Consider the following 14,527-nt stretch of genomic DNA (forward strand, 5'->3'; position numbering starts at 1 on the left):
GGTGCTGAAGCACATTGCTTATAGAATACTCGCCCAAATGCATGCAGAAATGAGCAAGGAGGCTAAGGGAACTGCAAAAGACTGAATTCTGCACCAGGTTCTTCAGGGTGCAGCCTATTCTCCAGCCCAACAAATTGCACCCACACTGAACCAGAGTTTATGATAACATGCGACCAATGATTGTATCAAAGGTCTAAGTGATAGTGCAGGAATCAGGAGCAGATCACCAACACACTGATAAGAAACAGCAAAAAACAATGGGGCACACAATCACGACCAAAGGCTTTCCACCAACCCTGCTTAACTTGAGCACATACTTAGCACACCCTAAATCTTCCCAGCTCACCTTCGCCCATGGTTTAAAGGGGCTCACCCCGCATTCCGCACCTGTGACTTCCATTCTACATTCGTTGTAGATGAATATAGATTCATTACTTCCATGTAGATTCTGGTGGAAGAGTGCGCCCCGAATTCTACAGGTTTCTTAAAAAGTTAGGGGCCAACATCTAAAACATGAGAAAAGATGTAATCATTCTTTGGAAGAAAATAATTTATATCCATATGTACGAGACACGTCAGTTACAGCTTCTCAACCCTATCAGACCCCATACCCACCCTTTTAAATCTAATATTATGTAATACCGTCTTAATCTGAAATAAGATTCCTAAATAACATAACTTATACATACTTTCGAAAAGAATCATCATAATGAACTAAATCTAATATAAGGGAAATATAAAATGAAAGCAATTCATAACTAAATAATAATATTTATTTCAGTATCTAAATGTTTGGGTCCAGTTATGCCAGAACCCAAAAAAGGTCCCCACACATTTCCAAAATACCTGCTAGGAGGCTGTACCACCCCCACCAAGAAGCGTTAGGGCTGCGCTCTGTGACGGGGCTGCTGACAGGACCACGGAGATCCCCCGACCCGGGGGGCTCATCCACGGGGTGCAGAGCGCTCTAGCCAGTTGGTAGCTGAGCCAAAAAGGCTAGCTCCTCCCAGCATCTGCACTAGAGAATGCAAAGCATATTGGCCAGACAGAAGTAAAGAGAAGAGAAAAAAAAGAAAAAGTAAATTCACTGGGGAAGTGGTGTTACAGGAAAGAGAAAACACAATGAGAAATAGGGAGATGCTCAGCCTGGAGGTGGCTCTGATCCTGCTGGTTTCCAGGCCCAGCTCCATCGCCAAGCCACCATACCCTCTCCTACCTTTTCTTTAAGATGTCCTAACTCAACTTCTGTGCCTTAAACTCAACATGGTCAGAATTCTGCGGTGAAAAGGAAGTTTTGATGAGGGTTTGTTTGTTTGTTTCCAAGCTAATGGAAAATGTACTCCATCGCTGGCTTGAGAAGTGATGTTAATGAGGCATGAGCACTAGTTGTGAACCGTTGTAATTTTTAATTCTCTGTCAGTCACAAACTCAATATAGAACTTTAAGCAAAAATATATAACATTGCATTCATTGCAAATGTCCCTTCCTCCCAGTTAAAGACTGAAAATCTGAACTCAGTTGGCTACTAGTGACCTCGGAGTGGAGCTGCTTGACACCCACCTGTCTGTACACCTGCCGTGGAGAAGGCGCCCCGGTGGGCCTGGCTTGATTCTGCCCATTAGCCTCACGGCATCTTTTGGCAAAGCCCTCCTCTCAGCTCGGTGCTGAGTCATCCACATGAGAACTGCCAAGCAGGTAAAAGGTTTTCAACTTCGAAGGAACAGGTGAAACCACCTGTGGCCCAAACCATCCATGATGAAAAGATTTAACAACACAGATGTGTGGGATTTTGTCCTGGGCTCCGCTCTGCCGAGTCCTGGTGCTTTCTAAATGCAAAACACGCACCGTGCAGGCTCTTGCCTGGCCGCTGAGTTCTTCATCACAGCTGAGGTCTGTTTCTCTTGCTTCACCTTTCTACCTGCCTTGTTCTCGGCTCACCTGGGCTTTGTGAGGACATGTAGGCCCAGATGGAGCCCAAGAAGTGGGTGTCCCCAGAAACACCTGCCCTTAAACAGCTCTGCACATGGTCTTCCACAGACAATGTCCAGACCAGCCAAGCTTCTAGGAGCATTCCCTGCATGAGCAGCGCCAGATTGTTCTCACAGTGCCACTTTCCAGAACAGAAATGTCAGCCTGGACCTAGCGGTTATTTCATTTTCATTGTTTTTCTTCTCCCAGTGAGTGGTATAACCAGTTTCTGGCACAGTATTTTTCTGCTTTAAAAAATGAATTAATTTTAAAAAATGGGCCTTGGGTCATATTCCCCCTGAAATTCTGATCCAATATTAGGTTTACCTATTGTTAGGAGCTGAACTGTTTCCCCCAAAATTTATATGTTGAAATCCTAACCCTTATTACCTCAAAATGTGACCTTATTTGGAGAGAGGGTCATTGCAGATGTCATTAGCTAAGACGAGATCACACGGGAGGAGGTAGGTCTCTCATCCCATAGGACTGGTATTCTTGTAAGATGGCCATGTGAAGACAGAGAGGCACAGGAGCAGAACCACATGTGAAGATGGAGGCAGAGATTAGAGTGATGCTTCTACAAGCTCAGGAACGCCAAAAATTGCCAGCAACCACCAGAAGCTAGGAGAAGGTCTGGAACAGATTCTTCCTTACAGCCCTCAGAAGGAACCAACCCTGCTGACACCTTGCTCTCAGACTTCTAGCTCCAGAACTGCAAGACAATAAGTTTCTGTTATTTCAGCCACCTTGTCTGTGGTATTTCGTTATGGCAGCGCTAGCAAACTAATACACTTATTTAAATGGATTTTCGAATTTAAATATTGGTCATCTAACAAATTATAACAGATTATTAGTATTTAATCTATAAAATCCATGATGAGCATCATTTCTCATCACTAAGTTTTTACTTAAAATGAACAGAAATGTTTGTCAGAACCTCCAGCTGTGGACCCTGCTTATCAAAACCTGATTCTTTTGTAGGAATATCCCCAGCCTTCTCCATACGCCCATTTGGTGTGTTTTGAACAGAAGTGATGAAGAAGCAGTCCCATAGCAGTTCTACTGCAGGAAATACACCACCACCCCCGCCGCACACTCCAGCCCAATGTAACCAATGGAACAGAGTAATTGCCAATTGGTTTCCAAATCAATAAGCACAACATCAGGTGCCTCCCTCCCTCATCCCCCATTCTGGGACTTCACCAGGAAAGTTGACTGTGACATGGGTCAGCCTCACATCAGCCCCCAAAATATCTAACTCTGAACTCTTGGTTTATAGCAAAGATTTCGTTATCTATTAGTTATTTTATTGTCATACATTTTATTATACTGGTGACTCATGGTTGTTAAAAAGTTAGGTTCCAAGTTGCCATTCTAGCTTGCGTGATTTTAGAAAGAGTTTCCAGCAGGGCTTTCTAGCACGTTTCCTTAAAAAAGAGCTCAGTCAATTATTTCTTGATGGCCGCGGGTGAAAGATTTATGTCACAGGAAATTATAGTAATAGTCTGATGGTGTCATATGCAAAATTATAATATAAATCTTGTTTATTATTTAATCGTTTGGCTATACTTAAGACCAACCCTTCAAGGCAGACATACTTGGCATTACATGTGTCTTCTCTCACTTCTCCTGCCCGCACAGGAATCCACGGCAGCTCACATGGCGCGAGGCCTGCGTTGGTTCAGCACTTAGCCTCTAAGAGGAAGTCGTTACAACGAGACTACTTTTCTCCCCTGAGTATCAAATGCTGCCACAGTTCTGGGGAATCAGATTCCCACATCAGAAAGGCAAATGCTAAGAGATGCTCGGAATCCAACTCTCACTATGAAAGTCTCATGCACTTCTTTATTTTGTACTCCTTAGAATGAAAGGGTATGGATTTTGATAGTTACTTGAACTTCAGCCCCAGCAATGAAAGTGATGACCTAACTGGGTATGTACCAACACTTAAGCTGTCCTGTCTATGTCTTGACTCAGTAAGGTGCGTGTGAACTTTTTTCGGGGGACAGAGCTTGGAAACGGACAAACTGATGGGATCGACAAAAAGGCGACCATGTTTGACTATAAACCGAGCTTAATTAAATCCCCCTGCCTTGAGAGAAGAACCACGAAAGGACCTTTGGTTTGAAAGGTTTGGGATCTAAAAGTTTGTCAGCAGCAGGTTTCATCATATCGTTGTGTTAAATATTCTCTGATGATTGCAAAAGCAAGAAGTGCTAGAGGCCTCCGTTGACCTTTGTCGGACTGAGAAAAGCCAAAGTTTTGCCTTCTTTCGTTTATGAAGCCACTGTTGTCCCTCCTGGGGACTAGCTCATAGAGGGGCGTGACCAGGTGGCAGTGAAGTGAAGGGCACACGGCCCTGCTCCAGGCACAGTTGTCCCATCTGCCCGGGAACTCCTGCCTGCCCACATCTCTGTCTCCCTTGGGCATTGCCAAAGGAGCCAGTGGCAGTTGCCACAACAGCAAACTGTTGCATCTCCTGTATTTTTCAGGTTTCAGCAGCAGGGGGAGCCAGTGGCAGCAGCAGCACCACAGAGAAGGGTCTGGAACAATCATCACTGGGGTTCAGTGGTGAGCTTCTGCTGGGCCATGGTTCTAAGGTCCAACTTGTAGTGGCTACAAGTCTTTGAGTTGCAAATGATGAAAAACTCCCCTAACACTGACTTAGACAATCAAGATAATTGATAAATTTCAACTCTCAGGTTGAACTGAAAGAAATCGCCATTCTTATAGGCCAACACTTGTCCAATTATCAGCAGTGTCATATGCTTCCAACCTCATAAAAAGCCCCTCGATAGTCTGGCTTCAAGAGAGGCAGGACCCAGCAGCTCTGCCAGTGCCTCCAAGGACTCAGATTTTCCCAGCCATTCCAATCTGCTTTTCATGGGGACATGCTCATCACCAGACCTCACCAGTCCCCACCCCAGCAAGACCCAAGATACCCCATGATGTCACAATGGCTGCAGCAGTTCCAGACATACATCTTGACACTGTATCATCCAGGGCAAGGGAAACGGTCTCTTTTGACAGCACACACAGAGGAGGGAAGGAGTTCCACTTTCCCAGGAACACTGGCAAACAGCTCTTCTGCCTCCTTGGCTCTGAGAGAGTGAAACATTGTCCTACGATGGCCAGGAGATGGGATATTTTTTCAGTTCAAGCTAATCAGGACTCATCCTGGAGTTAGGACTGGCATCAATGCCACCCACATCACATGGCTGAGAATAAGGGAGGCCGGTCTCCCCACAGGCAAATCAGGGTGCTATTACCAGAAGAGAATAAATATTTAGCAGCAAAAAAGAGATGCCCACTGCAGGCTGCGAGCGCTGAGATGAGCATGACCAGAACAAGCCTTTAGACTGAGTAAGCCCCCTGGGTTTTAGCAGCCCCCTCAGGGGAGGAAGGTCTTGGGACCAAAGGACCTTACCTCCTGCTAATGGGGGCTTGTGGGGCTTCAAGCTGATCTTTGCTTCGACACTGGATAGTGGTGTTTGTACCCAGCTGGGGACACCGAACGTGGGCCACGTGCAGTGGTCTAGGATCCTGCTGGCCTCTCGGTGCTACCCCAACCTCTCCTTGTGTCTCCAGGCAGCTCTCCGTTCCCTTTTCCACAGCAGTTGTCACAAATCTCCTTTCTCTCCTCCACCACCTCACTCTCACTCCCAGCTGTGGCTTCAGGAACACAGAAGACAAGAGGGGGGAATTCCAGTTTCCCTTTTTCCTCCTCTTCCCCGACTCCCATCCTGGCGTCCTTGGCCCTTTCAGAATGGAGAGCTCTCCTCCGGGGCTCACCACCCCAGGACCCGTGGCCACCAGTTGGTTGGCCCCTTTCCTCCACAGCCTCAACCTCTGCCTCTATACAGCAAGTCAGCATTTAAACGCGCTTTCATATCTCCCATCTTTAAAATCAAAATAAAGCAAAAAGCCCTCCATCCCTGCACATTCCCTCCAGCTGCTACCCCATCCCCTTCCTCCCAACACAGCCAAGGTCCTGGAGTCTCTCCCTTCCGTCTGCTGTGACCCACTCCTGCCCCTTCCTCTCTGTGGGAGCTGCTCACCAAGACTGTTTTGTCGCTATTCTAGGGAAAATTCTCAGTCTCAATCTTAGCACACTGTTTCAGAGCACAGTTCTGGCTCTGTCACTTGTTGATGGCCTTGGGAGAGTTCTCTGTGCCTCTCTCTGCCTCCTTTCCTTCTTCTTTAACAAGGAGATTATAGCAGGTTCCTACCTCCCGTGTGTGTTATGAGGACTAACACCCTTAGTGTTAGTGAGGTCATAAACATAACACCCTTCAAAGAGTGCCTGGCCTGTTGCAGACACTATGCGGTGCTATTACGGCAGCACCTGCTAGTATCCGCGAGCTCCCAGGGACCTTGGTGATGCTGAGCCCTCTGCACTTCTGCGGCAGCATCTTCCTCTGGCTCTCGTGCTCTACTCTCTCCTGGCCCCCCTCCTACCTCAGCACTCAGCCTCCTTCCGGGCCTCCCCTTCCCCTAACACGGGTTCCATCTGTGGATCCCTAATCTTCTTGGTCCACACATTCTTCCCAGACGATCCCAAGCACTCACGTGGCTTCAGCAACCAGACATAGCTGATGCATCAGCCTGTGTCTCCAACCCAGGCTTCAGGGCACCGCCACCTCTCAGACACCCACACCAGCCTCCAGGAACTTCTCCCACTTGCTCAAATGTCCTGTCCGTTTTGTACCCCCAGTGCTTTCTACAAAAACTGACACATGGAAACTTCTCAATATGATGGATGGATGGTCTCTGGTTAAGAGATTCATTATGAGAGTCTCGAGTCACAAGATGATACTTGAAGTCATAACAATAGTTGATTTCCTCCAAATAGTATGAATCGAGAAGAGCAGACGGCACACCACAGAGCTTTAGGGAAGAACCCCATTCAGGGGGCGGGAGGGCTATTCGTCTGGAGGTCTCCTGGCAAACACTGTTAGGGCCAATGCTTCTCCATCTTTAGGGTGGGGCCCAAGATCCTTCATTTAACAAACTCACTGATGCTGCTGCTGCTGCTGGTCTGTAGAACACACGTTGAGTAGCCAGGGTGTAGGCCTCACTAACTTCCTTTAAAAATGAATACATGTGTATTTTACCACAATCAAAAATAATAATAGTACATAATGGATTACATTCAATAATGATATGGCCTTTTGCTTTTTTGATATGGACAGATTTCTGCAACTTACTGTTAGATGAAAAACAGTCTTTCTGATGCGATTCCACTTTTCTAAGGGAATATGAGAAGTAATTCTAGAAGAATATATATATTGAAATGCTAATCATAGTTATTTTTAGGTGGCCACCAATTTAAATTCTTTTTATACTTCTGATATATATGTCTTGTTTTGTTTCATTTTTTCTATAACTATCTATAAAAGTAATAACGTTATAATTTAAAAATTCCAATTTTGAAAAATCTAAATACATAAAAATGTATTTAAAATACATGTATTTATTCCTAGGCTTAGGCTTCTGCTCTTGGCCACTCATTATCTATAATCTCCAAAGGGATCTCTCTAAATGTGAATCAGATCATATCTCTTGAAGCCAGGCTGGCCTCCTTGTTCTTCTTCAAATATGCAAGACATGCTGCTGCCCCAGGGCCTTTGCACTTGCTGTCCCACTCTCAGGAATGCTTTTCATAGATATTTGCATGGTTCATTTCCTCGCTTCATACAGGTCTCCACCCAAATGTCTCCGACTCACAGAGGATTTCCTAATCACTCTAAATAAATCACACTCTTCTCCCTTTATATCACCTACCTCGCTTCACTCCTTTCATAATACATACTTTTCACTGACTGATGTTCCATGCATGTCTGCCCACTAGAATGCAGGGACTGTGACATCTGTTCAGGGATGAGTCCCCAGGCCAAGATGATTCCTGGCTCACAGCAGGCACTCGATGCATAGTTGGGGAATGAATTTTAGGAACAGTTGTGACCTGAAGAGGATGATTTTTTCTTCAATCTTACACTTATAACTAGTGGTCCTTGATCTTTGGGGAATCACAGGTCCCTCAAGAATTTAAGAAAAGTTACCAATACCCTTCTCAGAAAAACACACATATGAACAAAACATTTCATGTAATTTCTAGGCATCTAATGACTCCCTGGAGCTGCTTTTTCCTGTTAAATCTGCTGTCCCAAACTTTAGGTGCCACTTATTTAAGCGTAATTGCTATTCAGCTAGGCCAGAATTTACTACAAAGATCTTTCCTTTGAGTTTCTCCCACTGAGAGACAGATAACTACGCTGTCATAGAATGGCAGTTATGATTTAATGCACAGAACACCAACACAAATTATAAATGGAAATTTATAATTTGCGCTTTAGATGAGTGAGAACAAATCAATAGCCTAGATTCAGCAGTATAAATTTTAGTAGGAGCTCTATCAACCCATCTCTACTTAATCTAGTCAGTGAATTAACTGTCTCTCTCCGTGTTCTCTGAAATACATACCAACCAGCATCCAGGACACACTGATATGCTCAATTAAGAGCCAGCCTTCTTGAGTGTTTGCACAACCCTACTCTGACCGGCTGAGTGGATGTGTATTGGTTGTATTTGTTCCCAGTCTGCTTCTATCAGCTATATCTGTCGTTGAAATCTCACTATTTAATTGAATATTGTATAACCTGAAAAAAATATGGTGCAAAAGGAGAAATGTTCCTATAAAGACTGCCAAGACTAAGTTCAATGCTTTTGAAAGCTTTGATAGAAAGAATGTTAAAAGGACTGGTTAGGTGTGGACACAACAACGATAAAAGACCAGGTAGAAAATCCTAAAATTTCAGAGATGCTGTGGTGCTTACCAGGAGAGCACTGGAAGCTTCTCTAGGTTCTCATTCCACCTTAAAGTAACAGAAAGGGAAATTTGAAATGATGCATTATGGATGCCATCAGCGGACCCACACTCAAAGAAAAGCTCTTGACAAATGAATTAACATTTGAGTGAACTTTAAATAAAATGATGATGATTTTCCACTTTACCTGACTTGTCTGAGTAATCAACCACCCAACCATACAGTTAAGGGGGCTTCTACCACATTCTAAAAACAGGGAGAGGGGACAGCCAACCTGAAATCATAAAGGAAAGAAAGAGAATCCTATAAGCATTATGGAGTTAATATTTACAAAGATGTAACACCATCTGACCTGCTTTGTTTTTCTCCTGGCATGACTCAGCAAACTGATGAAGAACCGGCCTCCTGTAATCCATAAGGAGAGAGAGCTTTAAAACTGGGGAGGGGCAGGTGAAGAGAGAGCCGCAAGCTACGCATTTTCTGGTGAGGACAGCTTCATGAGGAGAGATCTGAAAGGGTATGGAATCCAATTTGAACTTGAAAAATACAGGGAACTAGCCAAGAATGGGCATAATGCTCAGTAGAGAGGATTCTGAAAAATACTAAACAGTGAAGAGCATTGGAAATAAGAGCTAAGATCTATGCCATGATTTCCCTGAAAGGATTTTGTTTTCTCTAATATATGAAAACTTCAGCCAAAAACATTGAGTTATCCTAAGTTGTATCTGCTGGGAATTCTTCCACGAGTTACTTGGCGTCTGGGGGTACATCAGTGGCCAGGCTCACACCAGGAGGAGGAGAAAAGTACTTTCTCTAGTTCTTGCTTGGCCTCGGTAGGCAGTCTAGAATGCTGAAATAATCACTGTTTTCCCAGGAGTAGAGTGCCACTTGGGGCCCCCCAAACCAACAGGTTTCAGTGAAAAAGAAGGCTCTTAGGTGCTGGGCTTACTGCCAAGTGAACTTTTACCAGCTTGGAAGAGACCCAGGCCTGGGGCAGTTTCGCTGAAGTCACGAGAGATAAGGAGTAACTGAGCAGAAGTTAATCAAACTCAGGCCCAAAAGCACAGAACTTCCCTGACCTTCGGGTACGCAGCTGGCCCTGCCCTCCTTCGTGTTTGCTACCGATAACCTTCCACCCTCCCTCGTCCTCGATCTTTGGGACAGGCTCCAAGATACAGGCACTAACGTGGTCTTCCACAGGGTTTCACCAGCCAACAGGATCTGGCATGCTAAGACTATCAGAGCTTTCTCGGATAACATCTTTCTCCGCCTCTTGCCATGCTGAGAAACTACTGTAATCTAAACTCACCTCTGCTCCAATATACAAAACTCAGTTAGCCTTCTGACCTCAGTTCTTAAAACTCACCGTCCTCAAAGGCTGAGGAGCAGTTTGTCAAGTGCCTTCAGCACTGCCCTGGACTTGGTGCCACCGCCAGGGCTTTTGGGCAAGAGTGGTATCGGAGAGGTGCCTTAGTAACAATAATCTGATGAGGATGGGGATATAAGATCACAAATAGAGATTGGAGGTGGGAGACCAGCTAAGCAACTTTGGTCTTTATTAGTTTAGTTATTCAGTCAACAGACACATACCTCTCCTGTGCCAGGAGTTGGACAAGGCCTAAGGATACAGCATGGAACAGAAATAACAGCATGGACAGATCCAGGTGGGACGAGCCAGGGAGCACTTGTGGCAATAATTCAGAGGAGAAGAGCTGAAGGCCTGAACTAAGGCGATGACATTGGGGGTGGAGAGGGGAGATGGGTATTAGATAGAGACTAGACAGCCCATCAGGGTTATTTCTCGTTTTTAATTGCAAACGTCATATACTTTAATTCAAACAATATATAAGTGGACAAAATATAAAGTAAGAAAGGAAGAGTCCTTCCTCTGTCTTCACATCCCACACCATAAAGAAGGCCACTTTTAAGGGACAGATGATTTTAGGAAGTGATGTTGAGGATGAGTGGGATGTGAAGAACTCCCGTTTCTGGCATGAACTGGGTAGATGCTTCTGAGATAAAACACTGGAGAAGAACTATTTCTTGTGGGTAGAGGATGAGTTTACTTAGATTGTGTTGAATTTTTTTTTATAATAGCTTTATTGAAATATAATTCCCATACCATACAGTTCACCCATTTAAAGTTTACTACAATTCTGGGGCCGGCCCCGATGCTGTAGCAGTTAAGTTCACCCTCTTTGCCTCGGCAGCCTGGGGTTCAAGAGTTCACATCCCAAGTGCAGACCTACGTATTACTTATCGAGGCATGCTGTGGCAGGCATCCCACATATAAAGTAGAGGAAGATGAGCACGGATGTTAGCCCAGAGCTAATCTTCCTCAGCAAAAAGGGGAGGATTGGCAACAGATGTTAGCTCAGGGCTGGTCTTTCTCACACGATCTGATAACCGACACGGCTACTAAGTGACTAACAGGCGGGTAGCTTATGCAGTGTGGATCCACTGGACAAAGGGATGATTCATGTCCCAGGCCTGGAGGAAGCAGGACAACACGAGATTTCATCATGCTACTCAGAAGGGCAGTGCAATCTAAAACTTATGAATTGTTTATTTCTGGAATTTTCCCTTTAATATTTTTGGACTGCAGTTGACTGGGTAACTGAAACCTTGGAAAGCGAAACTGTGGTTAAGGGGGAACTACTGTATAACTGAAGGGGTTAAGGCAAGAAATTAGTGCTTGCTAAATTAGTAATCTAGAAATATTTTAGTGGCCACTCCTACCAACCATTGCTAATGGAGAGCATATGGCACATCACCATGGAAGGGAGGCGAAGCTCGTGAGGTGCTTGAAAAGTTTTCCCGAGTATATTCAAGTTTTAAAATTATGGCAGGTGAGATATTTCTTCTTGTGGTTAGTTGACCATTTGTTTATATTTAGAAAAAGTTTAGTTGTGAAGTTCGTTTAGTTCACTAAAGTATATACTCAAGAACTTCATTAATTCTAGAGATTATGATGGTAACTCTACTAATCTCTTGTATTACTCTTGTGTTAATGACAATGTAGATGAATATAATTTGATGTACTACAGTTAGAATTTACATGGTTACTGTGCTTTTATGTAATATTACTATAATTTTTATTAACTGATGTTTTTGAGCACTTCTCCCCAGAATTTTATCCTAATGAAAAATACTGTTGTGACTGAAGGTCTTTGTCACCCTATCAAACTTCTCTACAATAGAAATATGTATATACCAGTAAAATAAAACATTTTTATTTTGATTTTCTGTGGACCCATGATAACACCAAAAAAAAAAGATTTCGTCCTACTATCTGACAGAAGCCTTCCAGGGCAGACAGTGAAGGTGTGGCAGAAGAGACGTCATTAAATTTAATTTGTTATCACCTCAGTCCAATTATATATTATATCTGAACCCAGACCATCCCCAAACAGGACAAATTGCCCTGTTCCTGCGCCGCGCCTCGCTGTCAACAGAGAAACATGCCAGAAGAGGACAGCGTCAAGCCTGACCTGAGGTTGCAGTACCTGCTGAAAGGAGGGTCTCGACCGAAGACAGCCTCCCAGACCCCAATCTTTCCAACCACATTTGACCGTTTTCACACCCTGGGGCAGTGCACAATATTGAAATTCAGGAAGGGTGAGAAAAATGCCTCTTTTCTGAAAAGTGGGAGAAGAGCGATTGTGAGTTAAGAAGAGGCAGCCTGACCACGGGCCCATTCTCATCCAGACCAATTTTAAGATAAAATGTGCGATGACTTGTGTTCCCCAAAAAGATATGCTAAAGGCCCAACCCCCGGCACCTCAGAAGGTGCCTGTATTTGGACATAGAGTCACTTACGATGTAATTAGTTAAGATGAGGTCATCCTGCAGTGGACCTCTAATGCTATGACTGGTGTCCTTACCAGAAGAGACAGGCACAGAGGGAGAAAAATGCCGTGTGACGATGGAGGTGGAGGCCGGAGTGATGCAGCTGCAAGCCAAGGCAGGCCAAGGGTGGATGGCCCCCACAGACACCCGGAGATGCATGGAAAGATCCTACCCACAATCTCAGAGGGAGCACGGCCCTGCTGACACCTTGATTGCGAACTTCTAGCTCTAGAACTGAGATAATACATTTCCGTTGTTTTAACCGACCTCGTTTGTAGTCCTTTGTTACGGCAGCCTTAGACTACAATTCCGTATAGGAGTTGAGAATCTGGAAATCGAGTGCTCTAGAACCATCTGTGTCCGCACACCCCCAGAAGGCTACCCTTCATAAGGGAGTCAGTTCCCAGAACTCCCAATAGACGGTGCCTAGACACCTCCTGAGGGCAGGCCAGTGCCTGTTCCAGGCAGATCTGTTACTGTGGACTCAAACACAGGGAGTGGGGCAGACTACAGGGGGTCCACTGCTGCATCCCATCCAACTCGATGGTTGCTCAAGCTCCTGGTTGATTCTCCTGCTCCCAGAAGTTAAGACCCAATAAACAAGGAGAAATTATAGCTTTGTGAAATCTTTAATCTCTCCTGATGAAAAGCAGCACAGAAAAAAAGTATTGTGTCTTTTCTTACTTGAGATTCTGGCTGCACAAAATATAAATGTTATAAATATGATATAAACCATTTCTTTCTCCTTTATATCACATTGCTCCCACAACAAATGACGAAAAATTGAGAGTCAAAGCAGCAAATTGCTGAGTCAGCGATAAAAGTGTCAAAGTACAACTGTTTGTTATGGTTCTTAAAAATAAATGGATGTAATTAGCCTTCTTAAAAATCAGGTACAAATCAATCCTTTCAATACTCTCTAGGACATGATATACCCTCTTCAATTCACTTCAAGGCTGATTTAGGAGCAATGTTTTAAAAAGCACTAAATTTCAAGCTTTCTAGCTATACATCTTAACTTAAAAAAATTAAAATATTTACACAGGGCACTTAACAAGCATTATAATTTATTTTGAAATACAAATTAGCTTCTCAACTCCAGTTCTTAGCTCTTTGTTCTCCAATCTTGAGTGTTTCATTCTAATAGCACATTCATAGCAAGGTAAGGGAAGAGGGAAATGGAAGTGAGGCGAATGCAGAGTTGCGGGAGAGGAGACAGCAAGAGACCTGAAGTAGCCCAGCTCTGGTCCCAGAGTCAGATTCCTTCTCTACAACATGGGCCTGGAGGGAACCTGGTGGTGGAGAAACACCTTCTCTGGGATTCCAGAATCCTAGCACTTGGTTTATAGCTTCCTTGCATAACTTCTCTGGCAGTGATTTGTGCAAACGCTTATTTCAGTTTTGAGATGGGAGCCCCCCGAAGGCATCCACTCCCTGGTGTACCCTGCGGAGGACCTAGCACAGGCCTGCCCTCAGGAGAAGTCAGGAAATGCACACGTAAGCCTGCAGGGATTCTTGCAAAGTAAATGTATTTGGGGTCAGACTTAAGTTGAAATCCTAGCTCTGCTATTGCAAAATGGGAATTATGCAGCAATTATGAGGACAAAATGGTGTGATTCATGTATGTCACTTGAGACAGAACCTGGCACCCAGTAAGTGCTCAAAAACATCAGTTAATAAAAATTATAGTAATATTACATAAAAGCACAGTAACCATGTAAATTCTAACTGTAGTACATCAAATTATATTCATCTACATTGTCATTAACACAAGAGTAATACAAGAGATTAGTAGAGTTACCATCATAATCTCTAGAATTAATGAAGTTCTTGAGTATATACTTTAGTGAACTAAACGAACTTCACAACTAAACTTTTTCTAA

This window comes from Diceros bicornis, chromosome 16 (genome assembly GCF_020826845.1).
Source record: "Diceros bicornis minor isolate mBicDic1 chromosome 16, mDicBic1.mat.cur, whole genome shotgun sequence".
Lineage (NCBI taxonomy): Eukaryota > Metazoa > Chordata > Mammalia > Perissodactyla > Rhinocerotidae > Diceros > Diceros bicornis.